Raw genomic sequence first — 19056 nt, forward strand, 5'->3', positions numbered from 1 at the left:
GCTCTGACAATGAATAAAGAATTCATCACAATTGAGATGGGGGTGGGTGGGCGGGGTTAGTATTTTGCTTTGTTTCCCTAATATACGTAGTTTCCTTTTCATGATACGAAACTGAAAATATGCGTAAAAATTGTAAATTTGTAGAGAAGAGTGTGGGATAAAATTTACCATTTTATACATGTTATCAATTGTTTGTTGTGAAAAGAAGACTGCATATTAAGAAGAAAAAAAAGCAAAACGTAAGCCCCACCTACCCACCCAGTCGCTATTGTAACGATTTTTCCTTATTTGTCGTGAGTCAGGAAGGGCGGAGCCTAAGTTTATTCTGTTTTCTTTAAAGACCTTATCTTCTTCTCACAAGATATTTGAAACATATTGAAAATGGTAATTTTTCTCGGGAACTACTGATTTTACAATTAAGCTCCGCCCCTCGCTCTGACAACGAATGAAAAATTCATCACATTTTTTGTTGTGAAAAGAAGACAATGCATATTAAGAAGAAAAAAAATGCAAAACGTAAGCCCCGCCCACCCACCCGATCTCAATTGTGACGATTTTTCCTTATTTGTCGTTATTCAGGAAGGGCGGAGCCTAAGTTTACTTTGTTTCTGTAGATACGTAATCTTTTTTTCACAAAAAATTTAAAACATATTGAAAATGGTAAATTTTTGTCGGGAAATACTGATTTTACAATTAAGCTCCACCCCTCGCTCTGAGAACGAATGAAAAATTCATCACATTTGAGGTTGGGGCGGGCGGGTGGGGCTTATTTTTTGACTTTTTTTTCTTGACATATATAATTTTCTTTCCACAACATGACACTTAAAAACATATTTCACATGGTAGAGAAAAAAGCATTTTGCAATTAAGCTCCGTCCCTCGACTAACGATGAATAAAAAAAGTCATCACAATAGAGATGAGGGTGGGTGGGCGGGGTTTGTATTTTTTTTCCTAATATATGTACGTAGTTTCCTTTTCATGATAAGAAACTGAAAATATGCTTGAGAATGGTATATTAGTAAAGAAGAGTGTGGCATAAAATTTACCATTTTATACATGTTTTCAATTTTTTGTTGTGAAAAGAAGACTGCATATTAAGAAGAAAAAACAGTTAAATGTAATCCCCACCCACCCGCCCGGTCTCAATTGTAACGATTTTTTCTTATTTGTCGTGAGTCAGGAGAGGCGGGCCTTAAATTTTGTTTTTTTCTGTAGATACGTAATCTTCTTTTCACAAGATATTTAAAACATATTGAAAATGGTAATTTTCTCGGGAAATACTTATTTTACAAATAAGCTCCGCCTCTCGCTCTGACAACGAATGAAAAATTCATCACATTTGAGGTTGGGGTGGGCGGGTGGGGCTTATTTTTTTTTCTTGACATATACCTATATATTTCTTTCAGCAACATGACACTTAAAACATGCTTCATATGATAGATCCTTGTAGAGAAATAAGCATTTTGCAATTAAACTCCGCCTCTAGGCTCACGACGAATAAAGAAAGTCATCACAATTGAGATGAGGGTGGGTGGGCGGGGTTTCTATTTTGCTTTTTTTTTAATATATGTACGTAGTTTTCTTTTCATGAGAAGAAACTGAAAATATTCATAAAAATTGTAAATTTGTAGAGAAGAGTGTAGCATAAAATTCACCATTTTTGACATGTTTTCAATTTTTTGTTGTGAAAAGAAGACTGTATATTAAGAAGAATAAAATGCAAAACGTAAGCCCCGCCCACCCACCAGTGGCGGAACTAGCATGAAATTCTAGGGTGGGCCAACGGTTGGGCCCTCAAGATCTTAATTGGGCACGCATTGCAATGTTATATGTATAACCGCATAGAAGTGACTTACCCCTAATGAAGTAATATTCGACGATTGTTGTGAGCAGCATCGAATTCTTTAACAATATCTTCGATGTTTAAAGATTTTGCCACGGAAGATTCGACGTTGGTCACAGCAAGATGAATTAGTCTTTCATTGGTCATAGAATTACGCACACATGTTTTTAAACGTTTTAAAGTGGAAAAAGTACGTTCACATGCAGTACTGGATACTGGAATTGTAGCACTAATAATCGCTAGTTAGTAAGTTTCAATAAATGCAATTTTATAAATTTTTAACATGTCTAAAAGGTCCATTATTGTCGTGATTTTCACGTTTTTTTTCATTTTCATACCTTGTCAACGTTGTTGGCCGTATCATAAGTTCTGATTTCAACAAATCCAAATTACTTTGATAAAAAGTGGCTAAAGGAGTTAAGGCGTCAAAATTTAAAAATAAAGCATTGCTAGGATGCAAAGCTGCAACATCATCTGTGGGCACCGTCTTCATTGGCGGGGACTAAAAAAAATATTTTCGAGATTTTTTTACAAAACAAGTTAAAAATTTACACCGCTATTCCTAGAAAAATTGAGGTGGGCACTAGGGTGGGCCGCAAAGTTTTTGGTTGGGCCATGGCCCACCCTGCCCCCCCCTCAGTTCCGCCACTGCCACCCACTCGATCTCAATTGTGACGATTTTTCCTTATTTGTCGTGAGTCAGGAGAGACGGGGCTTAAGTTTATTCTATTTTTTGTAGATACGTAACGGCAATTTTTGTCGGGAAATACTGATTTTACAATTAAGCTCCGCCCCTCGCTCTGACAACGAATGAAAAATTCATCACATTTGAGGTTGGGGTGGGCGGGTGAGGCTTATTTTTTTTTCTTGACGTATATAGTTTTCTTTCAGCAACATGACACTTAAAACATGTTTCATTTAATAGATCCTTGTAGAGAAATAAGCATTTTGCAATTAAGCTCCGCCTCTCGGCTCACGATGAATAAGAAAAGTCATCACAATTGAGATGAGGGTGGGTGGGCGGCGTTTGTATTTTTTTCCCTAATATATGTACGTAGTTTCCTTTTCATGATAACAAACTGAAAATACGCTTAAGAATGATATATTAGTAGAGAAGAGTGTGGCATAAAATTTACCATTTTATGCAAATTTTCAATTTTTTGTTGTGAAAAGAAAACTATGCATATTAAAAAGAAAAAAAAACAATACGTAAGCCCCACCCACCCACCCGGTCTCAATTGTAACGATTGTTCCTTATTTGTCGTGAGTCAGAAGGGGCGGAGCCTAAGTTTACTTTTTTTATTGAGATAGGTAATCTTTTTTTCAAAAGATATTTAAACTAATTGAAAATGGTAATTTTTCGCGGGAAATATTGATTTTATAATTAAGCTCCGCCCCTCGCTCTGACAATGAATAAAAATTTTATCACAATTGAGATGAGGATGGGTGGGCGGGGTTAGTATTTTGATTTTTTTCCCTTATTATACGTAGTTTTCTTTTCGTGATAAAAAACTGAAAATATGCTTAAAAATTGTAAATTTGTAGAGAAGAGTGTTGCATAAAATGTACCATTTTACACATGTTTTCAATTCTTTGTTGTGAAAAGAAGACTGCATAATTATTAAGAAGAAATACCCGATCTCAATTGTGACGAATTTTCCTTATTTGTCGTTAGTCAGGAGGGGTGGAGCTTAAATTTAGTTTTTTTCCGGAGATACCTAATCTTCTTTTCGCAAGAAATTTACAACATATTGAAAATTGTAAATTTTTATCGAGAAATACTGCTTTTACAATTAAGCTCCGCCCCTCGCTCTGTGAACGAATGAAAAATTCATCACATTTGTGGTTGGGGCGACGAGTGGCTTATTTTTTTTTTTTCAAGACATATATAGTTTTATTTCAACAATATGACATTTAAAAACATGGTTCATATGGTAGATTCTTATAGAGAAATAAGCATTTTGCAATTAAGTTCCGCCCTTCAGATCGTGACGAATAAAAAAATTCATCAGAATTGGGATGAGGGCGGGTGGGCGGGGTTAGTATTTTGCTTTGTTTCCCTAATATACTAGTTTTCTTTTCATGATACGAAACTGAAAATATGCTTAAGAATGGTATATTAGTAGAGAAGAGTGTGGCATAAAATTTACCATTTTATACATGTTTTCAATTGTTTGTTGTGAAAAGAAGGCTGCATATTAAGAAGAAAAAAAAAATGCAAAACGTATGCCCCGCCCACCCACCCGATCTCAATTGTGACGAATTTTCCTTATTTGTCGTTAGTCAGGAGGGGTGGAGCTTAAATTTAGTTTTTTTCCGTAGATACATAATCTTCTTTTCGCCAGAAATTTACAACATATTGAAAATTGTAAATTTTTGTCTGGAAATACTGCTTTTACAATTAAGCTCCGCCCCTCGCTCTGTGAAAGAATGAAAAATTCATCACATTTGAGGTTGGGGCGGGCGGGTGCGTCTTATTTATTGACTTTTTTTTAACATATACAGTTTTCCATTAACAACCTAAAGGCATGTTTCACATCGTAGATTCTTGTAGAGAAATAAGCATTTCCTTATTCGTCGTGAGCCAGAAGGGGCGGAGCTTAATTGCAAAATCCATATTTCCTTACGAAAATTTATCGTTTTAGAAATATTTTAAGTGTTTTGTTCTGGACAGAAAACATTCCAGAGATTTTTTTCCATTATTAAATAGATCAAAAAATTGGTTGAAAGTTGTTTCGACAGAACTTCCCTCGCACGTAAAGCACAATGAATCCTTATGCTTATTTTCATGTTGAAGAACATGGCTTTTTTTGGCATGAAATCTACCTACAACATATTTTATTTATTTATTTTTCAAAAATTGATATATTATTATGCGAATTTAAAAATCCTGTCGTGACCCACACTTTGGTAATCGCTGATCTAACGTTTACAAAAAAATCCCCCACGCGACATCAGTTTTCATGTTTGCAAATGACAGAGCTTTCATGAACAGTCTTACCATAAATTTGCTATTTAACTATATACTTGTATACATCCATTAGCAAATAAATGTCCCTAAAAGCAGCATATTTTTAGAACGAAAATTAGAGCTTTCGCCTCCCGTCTCTGATTTTCCCAATCATACTTTGATGTCTCCGTGACACGTATACAATAACCGGCCATCAACAGAAATAAAAAAAAAACAAGCCAAAGCTCTCCCGTCGCCGCCACATTCGCCATTTCTCGCCTAAAATCAACAATTGTTGATTCATCCCCCGCATTTTTTTCAATTCATTAATACTTCCAGATAGTAGCGCGCACGCGCTTTTCAACCCAACGCCAACTTCCGAAAGCTCCCAAGCTCGTGTATATAGTATCGCGCGGACTTTCGCAGCATCGGCTCCCGAAGCTCGCCTGCAACCACCTGTCGCACGTTTCCCGCTTATTAAAAATTCCAAAGGACTTTCCGTCGATCGGCGAGTGACTGTTCGGACTAACGAGCTTTCGGCTAACAAAGTGCGCTCGAAGTTGAATGGGAATCCGCTGAAGTAAGAACAAAATAATTTCATTCGATGATACTTGTTGAATAAAAGCTTCCGGATCGGGCGTCTGGCGCTTTATTTATGGCCCGCCGCCGCGCCGACAGAATTGGGAAGTCGGACGTGGAAGCGTCCACATGAGCCGCAAAAAATAAGTTGTCACTGGGACGTGAAAAATGGAGGGCGGGAGGTGGGGGTGGGTTGCGGTGGGGGTCTAAGTCGATTAAAGTTTTTTATTTTGTTTTCAGGAGTGTCTTGGTTTTAAAATAAATTTTGCGGGACGGACGGCGGCGTAAAAATAGAGAAAAGTGATGGGAAAACACGAGATAAGTGTTGAAAGAGTCGTTATTTTGGAGCCAGAATTTTATATTTGTTGCAGTTGCATTTTTTGAGCTGGCAGTGGCGAAGTTTTGAAAAATTAGTGATATTCAAATCGTCATCGGTGGCCATAAATCGATATATTTTTAACCGTTCTTGCGCATTATTCGGACTTTGTTCACGATCGACAAGTTTAATTTTTTGTGGCACGACAAAAGTAACAGTGAAAATACTAAAGAACAAAAATATCTTGGTATAAAACTCCAGTGTTTGGACCACCTCTGCTATAAATTAGCAACAAGTAGAAGTAGCACAAAAGGTATCAAAAATACAAAAAATTAAAATGAAAAATTAATTAATATACCTACTTAATATAATTAAATATCCTAACTAGAACAAAAAATTGGTCGGATATTATTCATGCATTATAATATTATAATTATAATTTTTTGTTGGGTTGTTTGTTTTCTGTAATATCTATGAAGTAAAAACCAGTGGTGTGAAGTCTTTTTGTTTCTTCAGTTTTTCGATTTGCAATTTTTCGAGTCTTCAAGTTTAAATTTAGTGTGGACCGAATTTTGAATTTTCAATGAATCTATTATCATGTTAAGACTTATCTTTAACCTCCCAACGGGTTTTGAAATCTGAGACTATTTCGAACTTGGCCCTTATTTGGTTCTGAATTATCTCCACTGATTACGGGAATTATGCCACGTCCTGAGTCTCTTCGACTTGGAGTTTTGCCATCAGAAGTTCTTAATCTTTGTTGAAATCGATTTGGAGCATTTGTGTGTAATACATTTATACGAACTTGTATACGGGCGTAGCATTTTAAATAATTTAGTTAATTGCTTGCTTGTCCTACCCAAAATATTCTATTTAATCCGGTTATTTATCGCTTCGTAGTGACAGATCTCTGAATTACGTGGAATTTTAACAAAATGAAACACAATATTTCAACCTCTGGTGATGATATTTTAAGTCATCGAATTTAATCCCAAAAGTTGACAAAAATTTTTCGCTGATCCCTCTTCTGCCTGATTTTTGAAATAAATCAGGTATCAATCAATCCTTGGACACAAGTCCGAATGTTGAAAAAATTTTTCGTTAATCCCCCTTCTGTGTGCTTATTCTAATCATGAATTATTGTGGTTAAACGCGTCTTAAGGGTGCTTTTGGACACATTTTGAACAATTGATGTAACGTGATTAGTATTATTTTGTACGGTAGTAACACCTGTTTCCCGTTTGTAAAATTTAAGTCACACATATTTAGATAAAACATTTTTGTTTAATTAGCATTATTTTGTTATTTCGGAAATTTGCTTTGCTGTTATTATCGTGTTCAAAATATATTTATAAATACCTTGGATTTTGTTTTTGAGGTAGTTTGAAAAAACCTCAAGAACTTAATTTGTTTTGTTTTTGAAGTAATTTGAAAGAATCACTGGGAAACCTTTTTTTTTGTTTTGTTTTGTTTTTGAAATAGGTTGAAACAATCTCGGTTTTTGAAGTAAATTGAAAAAATCTTGGGGATGCCTTGTGTGTTTTTTTTAAGTAATTTGATAGAATCTCGTGGACCTTTGTCTTCTTTTGAAGTAGTTTGTAAAAATCTTGAGTACACTTGTGTTTTGTTTTTTAAGTAGTTTGAAAGAATCTTGAGGACACTGGGTCTGGTTTTTGAAGTAATTTGAAAGAATCTCGGGGAAACCTTGTTTTGTTTTGTTTTGTTTTTGAAGTAGGTTGAAGCAATCTCGGCTTTTGAAGTGGATTGAATCTTAGAGACTCATCTTTTTTTTAAGTAATTTGATTGAGTCTCAGGGGTACCTTGTCTTTTGATTATGAAATATATAGTTTGAAAGAATCTCGGAGAATCTGTCTAGATATTGTTTTAGGTAATTTGAAAGAAACTCGGGGAACTTTTCTGTGTGGTTTTTGAAGTAGTTTGAAGGAATCTCGTGGACCTCCTTTGTCTTGTTTTTGAAGTAGTTTGTAAGATTCTTGAGGACCTTCGTGTTTTCTTTTTTAAGTCGTTTGAAAGAGTCTTGAGGACACTGTGTCTTGTGTTTGAAGTAATTTGAAAGATTCTCGGGGAAACCTTTTTTTGTTTTGTTTTGTTTTTGAAGAAGGTTGAAACAATCTCGGTTTTTGAAGTAAATTGAAAGCATCTTGAGCATTCCTTGTGTGTGTGTTTTTTTAAGTAATTTGATTGTGAAACATATAGTTTGAAAGATTCGGGGAGAATCCACATAGATCTAGTTTTTGGTAATTTGAAAGAAACACGGGGAACATTTCTGTCTGATTTATAAGTAGTTTGAAAGAATCTCGTGGACCTCTTTGTCTTGTTTTTGAAGTACTTTGTAGGAATCTTGAGGACCCTTGTGTTTTGTTTTTTAAGTAGTCTGAAAGAGTCTTGAGGGCACTGTCTCTGGTTTTTGAAGCAAATTGAAAGAATCTTGAGGATTGCTTGTGTGTCTGTCTTTTTTTTAAGTAATTTGATAGAATATCGGGGGTTCATTGTCTTTTGATTTTGATATATATAGTTTGAAAGATTCTCGGAGAATCCATGTAGATCTTGTTTTTGGTAATTTGAAAGAAACTCGGGGAAATTTTCTGTCTGGTTTTTGAAGTAGTTTGAAAGAATCTCGTGGACCTCCTTTGTCTTGTTTTTGAAGTACTTTGTAGGAATCTTGAGGACCGTTGTGTTTCGTTTTTTAAGTAGTTTGAAAGAGTCTTGAGGACAGTGTCTCGGGTTTTTGAAGTAATTTGAAAGAATCTCAGGAAAACCTTTTTTTTTTGTTTTGTCTTGTTTTTGAAGAAGGTTGAAACAATCTCGGTTTTTGAAGTAAATTGAAAGCATCTTGAGCATTCCTTGTGTGTGTGTTTGTTTAAGTAATTTGATTGTGAAACATATAGTTTGAAAGATTCGGGGAGAATCCACATAGATCTAGTTTTTGGTAATTTGAAAGAAACACGGGGAACATTTCTGTCTGATTTATAAGTAGTTTGAAAGAATCTCGTGGACCTCTTTGTCTTGTTTTTGAAGTACTTTGTAGGAATCTTGAGGATCCTTGTGTTTTGTTTTTTAAGTAGTCTGAAAAAGTCTTGAGGGCACTGTCTCTGGTTTTTGAAGCAAATTGAAAGAATCTTGAGGATTGCTTGTGTGTCTGTCTTTTTTTTAAGTAATTTGATAGAATATCGGGGGTTTATTGTCTTTTGATTTTGATATATATAGTTTGAAAGATTCTCGGAGAATCCATGTAGATCTTGTTTTTGGTAATTTGAAAGAAACTCGGGGAAATTTTCTGTCTGGTTTTTGAAGTAGTTTGAAAGAATCTCGTGGACCTCCTTTGTCTTGTTTTTGAAGTACTTTGTAGGAATCTTGAGGACCGTTGTGTTTCGTTTTTTAAGTAGTTTGAAAGAGTCTTGAGGACAGTGTCTCGGGTTTTTGAAGTAATTTGAAAGAATCTCAGGAAAACCTTTTTTTTTTGTTTTGTCTTGTTTTTGAAGAAGGTTGAAACAATCTCGGTTTTTGAAGTAAATTGAAAGCATCTTGAGCATTCCTTGTGTGTGTGTTTGTTTAAGTAATTTGATTGTGAAACATATAGTTTGAAAGATTCGGGGAGAATCCACATAGATCTAGTTTTTGGTAATTTGAAAGAAACACGGGGAACATTTCTGTCTGATTTATAAGTAGTTTGAAAGAATCTCGTGGACCTCTTTGTCTTGTTTTTGAAGTACTTTGTAGGAATCTTGAGGATCCTTGTGTTTTGTTTTTTAAGTAGTCTGAAAAAGTCTTGAGGGCACTGTCTCTGGTTTTTGAAGCAAATTGAAAGAATCTTGAGGATTGCTTGTGTGTCTGTCTTTTTTTTAAGTAATTTGATAGAATATCGGGGGTTTATTGTCTTTTGATTTTGATATATATAGTTTGAAAGATTCTCGGAGAATCCATGTAGATCTTGTTTTTGGTAATTTGAAAGAAACTCGGGGAAATTTTCTGTCTGGTTTTTGAAGTAGTTTGAAAGAATCTCGTGGACCTCCTTTGTCTTGTTTTTGAAGTACTTTGTAGGAATCTTGAGGACCGTTGTGTTTCGTTTTTTAAGTAGTTTGAAAGAGTCTTGAGGACAGTGTCTCGGGTTCTTGAAGTAATTTGAAAGAATCTCAGGAAAACCTTTTTTTTTTGTTTTGTTTTGTTTTTGAAGTAAGTTGAAATAATCTCTGTTTTTGAAGTAAATTGAAAAAATCTTGGTAACCCCTTGTGTGTGTGTTTTTTTAAGTAATTTGATAGAATCTCGGAGGTTCCTCGTCTTTTGATTCTGAAATACATAGTTTGAAAGGTTCTTGGAGAATTCATGTAGATCCTGTTTTTGGTAATTTGAAAGAAACTCGGCGACTTTTCTGTCTGGTTTTTGAACTAGTTTGAAAAAATCTCGTGGACATTCCTTGTCTTGCTTTGAAGTGGTTTGTAAGAATCTTGAGGACCTTCGTGTTTTCTTGTTTAAGTCGTTTGAAAGAGTCTTGAGGACATTGTGTCTTGTGTTTGAAGTAATTTGAAAGAATCTCGGGGAAAGCTTTTTTTTTGTTTGGTTTTGTTTTTGAAGTAGGTTGAAACAACCTCGGTTTTGGAAGAAATTGAAAAAATCTTGGGGGCTCCTTGTGTGTATGTGTTTTTTTCAAGTAATTTGATAGAATCTCAGAGAATTCATGTGGATCTTGTTTTTGGTAATTTGAAAGAAACTCGGGGAACTTTTCTGTCTGGTTTTTGAAGTTGTTTGAAAGAATCTCGTGGAAATCCTTTGTATTGTTTTTGAAGTAGTTTATAAGAATCTTGAGGACCCTGAGGACCCTTGTGTTTTGTTTCTAAGTAGTTTGAAAGAGTCTTGAGGACATTGTGTCTTGTGGTTGAAGTAATTTGAAAGAATTTCTAGGAAACCTTTTTTTTTGTTTTGTTTTGTTTTTGAAGTAGGTTGAAACAACCTTGGTTTTTAAAGAAATTGAAAAAATCTTGGAGGCTCCTTGTGTGTATGTGTTTTTTTAAATAATTTGATAGAATCTCGGAGAATTCATGTAGATGTTGTTTTTGTTAATTTGAAAGAAACTCGGGGAACATTTCTGTCTGGTTTTTGAAGTAGTTTGTAAGAATGTTGAGGACCCTGAGGACCCTTGTGTTTTGTTTCTAAGTAGTTTGAAAGAGTTTTGAGGACATTGTGTCTTGTGTTTGAAGTAATTTGAAAGAATCTCGGGGAAACCTTTATTTGTTTTGTTTTGTTTTTGAAGTAGGGTGAAACAACCTCGGTTTTTGAAGAAATCGAAAAAATCTTAGGGGCTCCTTGTGTGTATCTGTTTTTTTAAGTAATTTGATAGAATCTCGGAGAATTCATGTAGATCTTGTTTTTGGTAATTTGAAAGAAACTCGGGGAACTTTTCTGTCTGGTTTTTGAAGTGGTTTGAAAGAATATCGTGGAACTCCTTTGCCTTGTTTTCAAGTAGTTTGTAACAATCTTGAGGACCCTGAGGACCCTTGTGTTTTGTTTCTAAGTAGTTGAAAGAGTCTTGAGGACATTGTGTCCTGTGTTTGAAGTAATTTGAAAGAATCTCGGGGAAAACTTTTTTTTTGTTTTCTTTTTGAAGTAGGTTGAAACAACCTCGATTTTTGAAGAAATTGAAAAAATCTTGGAGCTCCTTGTGTGTATGTGTTTTTTTTAAGTAATTTGATAGAATCTCGGAAGATTCATGTAGATCTTGTTTTTGGTAATTGGAAAGAAACTTGGGGAACTTTTCTTTCTGGTTTTTGAAGTAGTTTCGAAGAATCTCGTGGAACTCCTTTGGCTTGTTTTTGAAGTAGTTTGTAAGAATCTTGAGGACCCTGAGGATCCTTGTGTTTTGTTTCTAAGTATTTTGAAAGAGTCTTGAGGACATTGTGTCTTGCGTTTGGAGTAATTTGTTTGGTTTTGTGTTTGAAGTAGGTTGAAACAACCTCGGTTTTTGAAGAAATTGAAAAAATCTTGAGGGCTCCTTGTGTGTATGTGTTTTTTGAGTAATTTGATAGAATCTAGGAGAATTCAAGTAAATCTTGTTTTTTGTAATTTGAAAGAAACTCAGGGAACTTTTCTGTCTGGTTTTGAAGTAGTTTGAAAGAATCTCGTGGACATTCTTTGTCTTGTTTTTGAAGTAGTTTGTAAGAATCTTGAGGACCTTCGTGTTTTCTTTTTTAAGTTTGAAAGAGTCTTGAGGTCACTGTCTCAGGTTTTTGAAGTAGTAATTTGAAAGAATCCCTGGGAAAGATTTTTTTGTTTTGTTTTGTTTTTGGGGTTGAAACAATCTCGGTTTTTGAAGAAATTGAGAAAATCTTGGGGGCTCCTTGTGTGTATGTGTTTTTTAAGTATATTGATAGAATCTAGGAGAATTCATGTGGATCTTGTTTTTGGTAATTTGAAAGAAACTCGGAGAACTTTTCTGTCTGGTTTTTGAAGTAGTTTGAAAGAGTCTCGTGGAACTCCTTTGCCTTGTTTTTGAAGTAGTTTGGAAGAATCTCGTGAAACTCCTTTGCCTTGCCATTTTGAAGTAGTTTTTAAGAATCTTGAGGACCCTGAGGATCCTTGTGTTTTGCTTCTAAGTAGTTTGAAAAAGTCTTGAGGACATTGTGTCTTGCATTTGGAGTAATTTGTTTGGTTTTGTGTTTGAAGTAGGTTGAAACAACTTCGGTTTTTGAAGAAATTGAAAAAATCTTGAGGGCTCCTTGTGTGTATGTGTTTTTTTTAAGTAATTTGATAGAATCTCGGAGAATTCATGTAGATCTTGTTTTTGGCAATTTGAAAGAAACTCGGGGATCTTTTCTGTCTGGTTTTTGAAGTAGTTTGAAAGAATCTCGTGGAACTCCTTTGTCTTGTTTTTGAAGTGGTTTATAAGAACCTTGAGGACACTGAGGACCCTTGTATTTTGTTTCTAAGCAGTTTGAAAGAGTCTTGAGGACATTGTGTCTTATGTTTGAAGTAATTTGAAAGAATCTCGGGGGAACCTATTTTTTGTTTTGTTCTGTTTTTGAAGTAGGTTCAAACAACCTCGGTTTTGGAAGAAATTGAAAAAATCTTGGGGGCTCCTTGTGTGTATGTGTTTTTTTCAAGTAATTTGATAGAATCTCAGAGAATTCATATGGATCTTGTTTTTGGTAATTTGAAAGAAACTCGGTGAACTTTTCTGTCTGGTTTTTGAAGTAGTTTGAAAGAATCTCGTGGAACTCCTTTGCCTTGTTTTTGAAGTAGTTTGGAAGAATCTCGTGAAACTCCTTTGCCTTGCCTTTTTGAAGTAGTTTTTAAGAATCTTGAGGACCCTGAGGATCCTTGTGTTTTGTTTCTAAGTAGTTTGAAAAAGTCTTGAGGACATTGTGTCTTGCGTTTGAAGTAATTTGAAAGAATCTCGGGGAAACCTTTTTTTTTTGTTTGGTTTTGTTTTTGAAGTAGGTTGAAACATCCTCGGTTTTTGAAGAAATTGAAAAAATCTTGGGGGCTCCTTGTGTGTATGTGTTTTTTAAGTAATTTGATAGAATCTAGGAGAATTCAAGTAGATCTTGTTTTTTGTAATTTGAAAGAAACTCAGGAAACTTTTCTGTCTGGTTTTTGAAGTAGTTTGAAAGAATCTCGTGGAACTCATTTGTCTTGTTTTTGAAGTAGTTTATAAGAACCTTGAGGACCCTGAGGACCCTTGTATTTTGTTTCTAAATAGTTTGAAAGAGTCTTGAGGACACTGTGTCTTGTGTTTGAAGTAATTTGAAAGAATCTCGGGGAAAACTTTTTTTTTGTTTTGTTTTTGAAGTAGGTTGAAACAACCACAATTTTTGAAGAAATTGAAAAAATCTTGGAGCTCCTTGTGTGTATGTGTTTTTTTTAAGTAATTTGATAGAATCTCTGAAAATTCATGTAGATCTTGTTTTTGGCAATTTGAAAGAAACTCGGGGATCTTTTCTGTCTGGTTTTTGAAGTAGTTTGAAAGAATCTCGTGGAACTCCTTTTACTTGTTTTTGAAGTGGTTTATAAGAATCTTGAGGACACTGAGGACCCTTGTATTTTGTTTCTAAGCAGTTTGAAAGAGTCTTGAGGACATTGTGTCTTATGTTTGAAGTAATTTGAAAGAATCTCGGGGAAACCTTTTTTTTTTGTTTGGTTTTGTTTTTGAAGTAGGTTGAAACAACCTCGGTTTTAGAAGAAATTGAAAAAATCTTGGGGGCTCCTTGTGTGTATGTGTTTTTTTAAGTAATTTGATAGAATCTCGGAGAATTCATGTAGATCTTGTTTTTGGTAATTTGAAAGAAACTCGGGGAACTTTTCTGTCTGGTTTTTGAAGTAGTTTGAAAGAATCTCGTGGAACTCATTTGTCTTGTTTTTGAAGTAGTTTATAAGAATCTTGAGGACCCTGAGGACCCTTGTGTTTTGTTTCTAAGTAGTTTGAAAGCGTCTTGAGGACATTGTGTCTTGTGTTTGAAGTTATTTGAAAGAATCTCGGGGAAACCTTTTTTTTTTTTTTTGTTTTGTTTGTGAAGTAGGTTGAAACAACCTCGGTTTTTGAAGAAATTGAAAAAATCTTGGGGGCTCCTTGTGTATTCCTTTTGGTGATCATATTACTCCATATTTGAGATCTTTTGGTTTACTTAAAATGAACGAACAACGTTGTATTCATTACAGTTGTTTTCTTAACAGTGTCTTAAAGGAACATGCACCAGTTTATCTTTACGATAAAATATTGAAAAGAAGTCAAGTTCATTCCAGAAAATTACGATTTGTCGATGCACAACTTGATATACCTTCGCATAAAATGTCAATGTTTAAAACTTCATTTTCTTACTTGGCTAGTTACGTTTTCAATAAGTGCCCTGAGTTAGCATGTGGGTACTCTAATTTTAATCTTAAAAACAAAATAAATAAACAAATTTTGAGCAATAATTTCAACATTGACACAATAAAATTTTAATGTGTTTCTTTTTTCTCGTCTTATTTTATTTTGTATACTCTTGTTTGTATTTACGGGTTTGGTTCTTAGAAATGTATCAGCGTTGAGCTGTAGCCGAACCTTTTGTTCTCACATTGTCTCTTTTGTAGAACAATAAACGCTTTTATTATTATTATTATTATTATTATGTGTGTGTGTTTTCTTTTTAAGTAATTTGACAGAATCTCGGAGAATTCATGTAGATCTTGTTTTTAGTAATTTGAAAGAAACTCGCGGAACATTTCTGTCTGGTTTTTGAAGTAGTTTGAAAGAATCTCGTGGAACTCATTTGTCTTGTTTTTGAAGTAGTTTGTAAGAATCTTGAGGACCTTCGTGTTTTCTTTTTTAAGTTTGAAAGATTCTAGATGTCACTGTCTCTGGTTTTTGAAGTAGTGATTTAAAAGAATCCCTGGGAAACATTTTTTTGTTTTGTTTTGTTTTTGAGGTTGAAACAATCACGGATTTTGAAGAAATTGAAAAAATTTTGGGGGCTCCTTGTTTGTATGTGTTTTTTAAGTAATTTGATAGAATCTAGGAGAATTCAAGTAGATCTTGTTTTTTGTAATTTGAAAGAAACTCGGGGAAATTTTCTGTCTGGTTTTGAAGTAGTTTGAAAGAATCTCGTGGACATTCTTTGTCTTGTTTTTGAAGTAGTTTGTATGAATCTTGAGGACCTTCGTGTTTTCTTTTTTAAGTCGTTTGAAAGAGTCTTGAAGTCACTGTCTCTGGTTTTTGAAGTAGTAATTTGAAGGAATCCCTGGGAAACATTTTTTTGTTTTGGTTTGTTTTTGAGGTTGACACAATCTCGGTTTTTGAAGAAATTGAAAAAATCTTGGGGGCTCCTTGTGTGTGTGTGTTTTTTAAGTATATTGATAGAATCTAGGAGAATTCAAGTAGATCTTGTTCTTTGTAATTTGAAAGAAACTCGGGGAACTTTTCTGTCTGATTTTGAAGTAGTTTGAAAGAATCTCGTGGACATTCTTTGTCTTGTTTTTGAAGTGGTTTGTAAGAATCTTGAGGACCCACGTGTTTTCTTTTTTAAGTCGTTTGAAAGAGTCTTGAAGTCACTGTCTCTGGTTTTTGAAGTAGTAATTTGAAAGTATCCCTGGGAAACATTGTTTTGTTTTGTTTTGTTTTTGAGGTTGAAACAATCACGGTTTTTGAAGAAATTGAAAGCATCTTGAGAACCCCTTGTGTGTGTTTTTTTAAGTAATTTGATCGGGGGTTCCTCGTCTTTTAATTTTGAAATATATAGTTTGAAAGATTCTTGGAGAATTCATGTAGATCCTGTTTTTGGTAATTTGAAAGAAACTCGGGGAACCTTTCTGTATGGTTTTTGAAGTAGTTGGAAAGAATCTCGTGGACATCCTTTGTCCTGTTTTTGAAGTACTTTGTAAGAATTTTGAGGACCCTCGTGTTTTCTTTTTTAAGTAGTTTGAAAGAGTTTTGAGGACACTGTCTCTGGTTTATAAACTAATTTAAAAGAATCTCGGAGAAACCTTTTTTTGTTTTGTTGTTGAAGTAGGTTGAAACAATCTCGGTTTCTGAATTAAATTGAAAGAATTTGGAGGATTCCTTGTGTGCTTTTTTAAGTAATTTGATAGAATCTCGGGGGTCCTTTGTCTCTTAATTTTGAAATAAATAGTTTGAAAGAATCTCGGAGAATCCATCCACGTAATAAATACTGTACTATACTATATACTATCTTGTTTTTGGGAACTTTTCTGTCTGGTTTTTAAAGTAGTTTGTAAGAATCTCGAGGACCCGTTTTCTTTTGTATTTGAAATAGTCTGAAAGACTTTTGAGGACCACTTGTTTTTGAAGTATGTAGTTGAAAAATCTCGGGAACCCCCTGTAGGTCTTGTTTTTGAAGTAATTTGAAAGAATCTCTGGGATCCTTTGGGTTTTGTTATTGAAATAGTTTGAAACAATCTCAAGAATTCAATTTTTCTTATTTTTGAAGTAATCTAGATAATCTCGGAAACCTTTTTTGTTTTTTTTTTTAAATAGTTCATGTTAATTTTAGAGTAATTTTAAAGGATATCATGGTCCTACGAATAGACATTATACAACGCGAAAAAAAGTTTTGTTCTACTTCTGGATAAAGTCGTCAAGTTCCCGTGTACGTACACCGTTCGAAAAGCCCTGTCTTCACGTAAATTTAAACCCATAATTTAGTTAAGCCTGGTAAATTGGAGATGCACCTCGCTTAGTTACGTGGTTGATTTAATAATACAAAATCGATACCTCGATGTAGAAGAATCGGTCTCAACCAAGAATCATTAACTTGCTGAGGGATTATTTAAAGGGGATTGTGTGGAAATAATTTAGGTTGCAAAAATGAGCAAATTCGTTAAAAGTTGAGATGAATGAGTCGTTTTGTGTGGGACTGTTCCGATAAGGGGATAATGAGCTAACAGGGGACGTAACTGAACCAATTTATTTCCGATGTGTTTACCCTTCCTTGTTTTTTTAGCAGTAGGTAACTGGTCAACTCATTATGTAAGTTTATTTACTCACAGAGTTAAAAGGTATTTGTGACGCAACAATGTTCAAAGGTATTTTATTAAATTACAGAGTACATTAATGAAATTCATTGCAAATTAAATTTAGTTTGATTATTGTGCTGCTTCTCACATGTTTAATTTTACTAATTTTACCTTTCTCATTGCTAATTTCGTGCTGCGGTAGACAGCTATTCCGATATAAAATGCATAATGCAATTAACAGTAGCACTAATCGCTCATGTATGTGGCGTAATAATCAACAATTCGTGCATTTAAATTAAGTTAATTTGGATTAAATTTTGCTTTATTAATAAAAGATGTATTCGAGCTATCTAGTGTAGCTATTGTTTTATTTATAACAGGGTAATTTTTTTCGGAAATTGAGTAGAAATGGGAGAGATTCTTTCAAACTACTTCAAAAACAATATACACGGAGCTCTTTAAATCCATCCAAGCTACTTCAAAAACAAAACCCAAGGGATCCCAGAGATTCTTGCAAATTACATCAAAAAACAGAACACAAAGAGTCCTCAAAATTATTTCAAAGTATGTATTTCAAGCACGAAACCAAAAGGTTCCCCAAGATTCTTCCAAATACCCCAAAAACCAGACACAAGGGATTTCCAAGGTTCTTTCAAACTAAGAACCTCTAAGAAAATAGAGGGTGGGTGGGTGGGCTTAGTACCTGCTAATCTACGATCGATGTGTTTAAAAATCGAAAAATTGAAAAACCCGGAAATCAAAAACTGAGAAGTCGAAAAATCGAAACATCAAAAAACTGAAAAATCTAACATTTAAAAATTAGAGAAACTAAGACAGAAATATTGAAGAACTGAAAAATAGAAAAATCTAAAATTTAAACGAGTGAAAAATTCAAATATAGAAAAATTGAAGACTTGAAAAACTGAAAAATAGAGAAATTGGAATATCAAAAAAAAAGCAGAAAAATCAGAAACCGAAAAAGTGAAGTACTGAAAAATCGAAAAATTGAACAATCTAAAAACTGAAAAATCACAAAATAAAACATCGAAAGTTAAGAAATCAAGAAAGCGGAAAATCCAGAAATCGAAAAATTCAAAACTTAAAAAAGCGAAAATTTTGAAAATTGGACAATTGAAGAGTCAAAAAAGTAAAAAATTCCAAAACTGAAATGACGAAAAATTGGGAAATCGAAAACTGAAAAACTGAAAAATCGTAAAATCTAATAAGCAATCGAAAAGCCGAAAAGTCGAAAAATCCAGAAATCAAACAATCGAAACATCCAAAAATTGAAAAATTGAAACATCGAGTAATAGAGAAATTGAAAATTCGATTTTTCGTTTTTCGGTTTTTAAATTTTATCTTTTCAAATTTTTCAACTCTTTCGATTTTTCAATTAATCGATGTTTTGATTTTCTCATTTCAATTTTTTTTCGATTTTGGCTTGTTTCGGTTTCTCAATTTGTCGACTTGTCAACTTCTCGATTTCTCGATCTTAGATTTTTCGATTTTCCGATTTTTTACTTTTCGGATTTTCCGTTTTTCGGTTTTCCAATTTTTCGATGTTTCGATTTTTCAATTTTTCGATTTTTTGAATTTTAGAGTTTCGATTTTCCATTTTTCGGTTTTTAAATTTTGGATTTTCAAATTTCTTTGAAGCCTAAAATCGAAAATTCGAAAAGTGAGTAATCAAATAAACGAAACATCCAAAAATTGAAAAACTGAAACGTTGAGAAATCCAAAAGTTAAAAATTGAAAAATTGAAAATTTGAAACTAAAAAAAAATTGATTTAAAAAATATCGATATAAAAGGCGAAAAATTGAAAAATCGAAAAACTGAAAAATATAAAATTTTGAAAATCAAAAAATTGAAAAACCGAAAAATCAAAAGCTGAGAAGTCGAAAA

The 19056-nt window shown here is 33.7% G+C and overlaps 1 protein-coding gene across 6 annotated transcripts in view; it reads left to right on the forward strand.

Moving 5' to 3' along the window:
- The window catches only part of LOC135128696 (RYamide receptor-like), a 347224-nt gene that overhangs the window by 65821 nt on the left and 262347 nt on the right, over window positions 1-19056 (forward strand). Inside the window, exon 1 of one of the 6 annotated variants that reach the window (XM_064055716.1) lies at window positions 5223-5374. The exons of the other annotated variants lie outside the window; for them this stretch is intronic. The gene's annotated coding sequence lies outside the window, so the exon portion shown is untranslated. Of the gene's footprint in view, window positions 1-5222; window positions 5375-19056 lie in introns of those variants that run through there. 6 annotated transcript variants of the gene reach the window in all.

The sequence above is a fragment of the Zophobas morio genome, unplaced genomic scaffold, assembly GCF_036711695.1.
Source record: "Zophobas morio isolate AGI-343-1 ecotype UQ-CSIRO unplaced genomic scaffold, CSIRO_AGI_Zmor_V1 ptg000014l, whole genome shotgun sequence".
NCBI lineage: Eukaryota > Metazoa > Arthropoda > Insecta > Coleoptera > Tenebrionidae > Zophobas > Zophobas morio.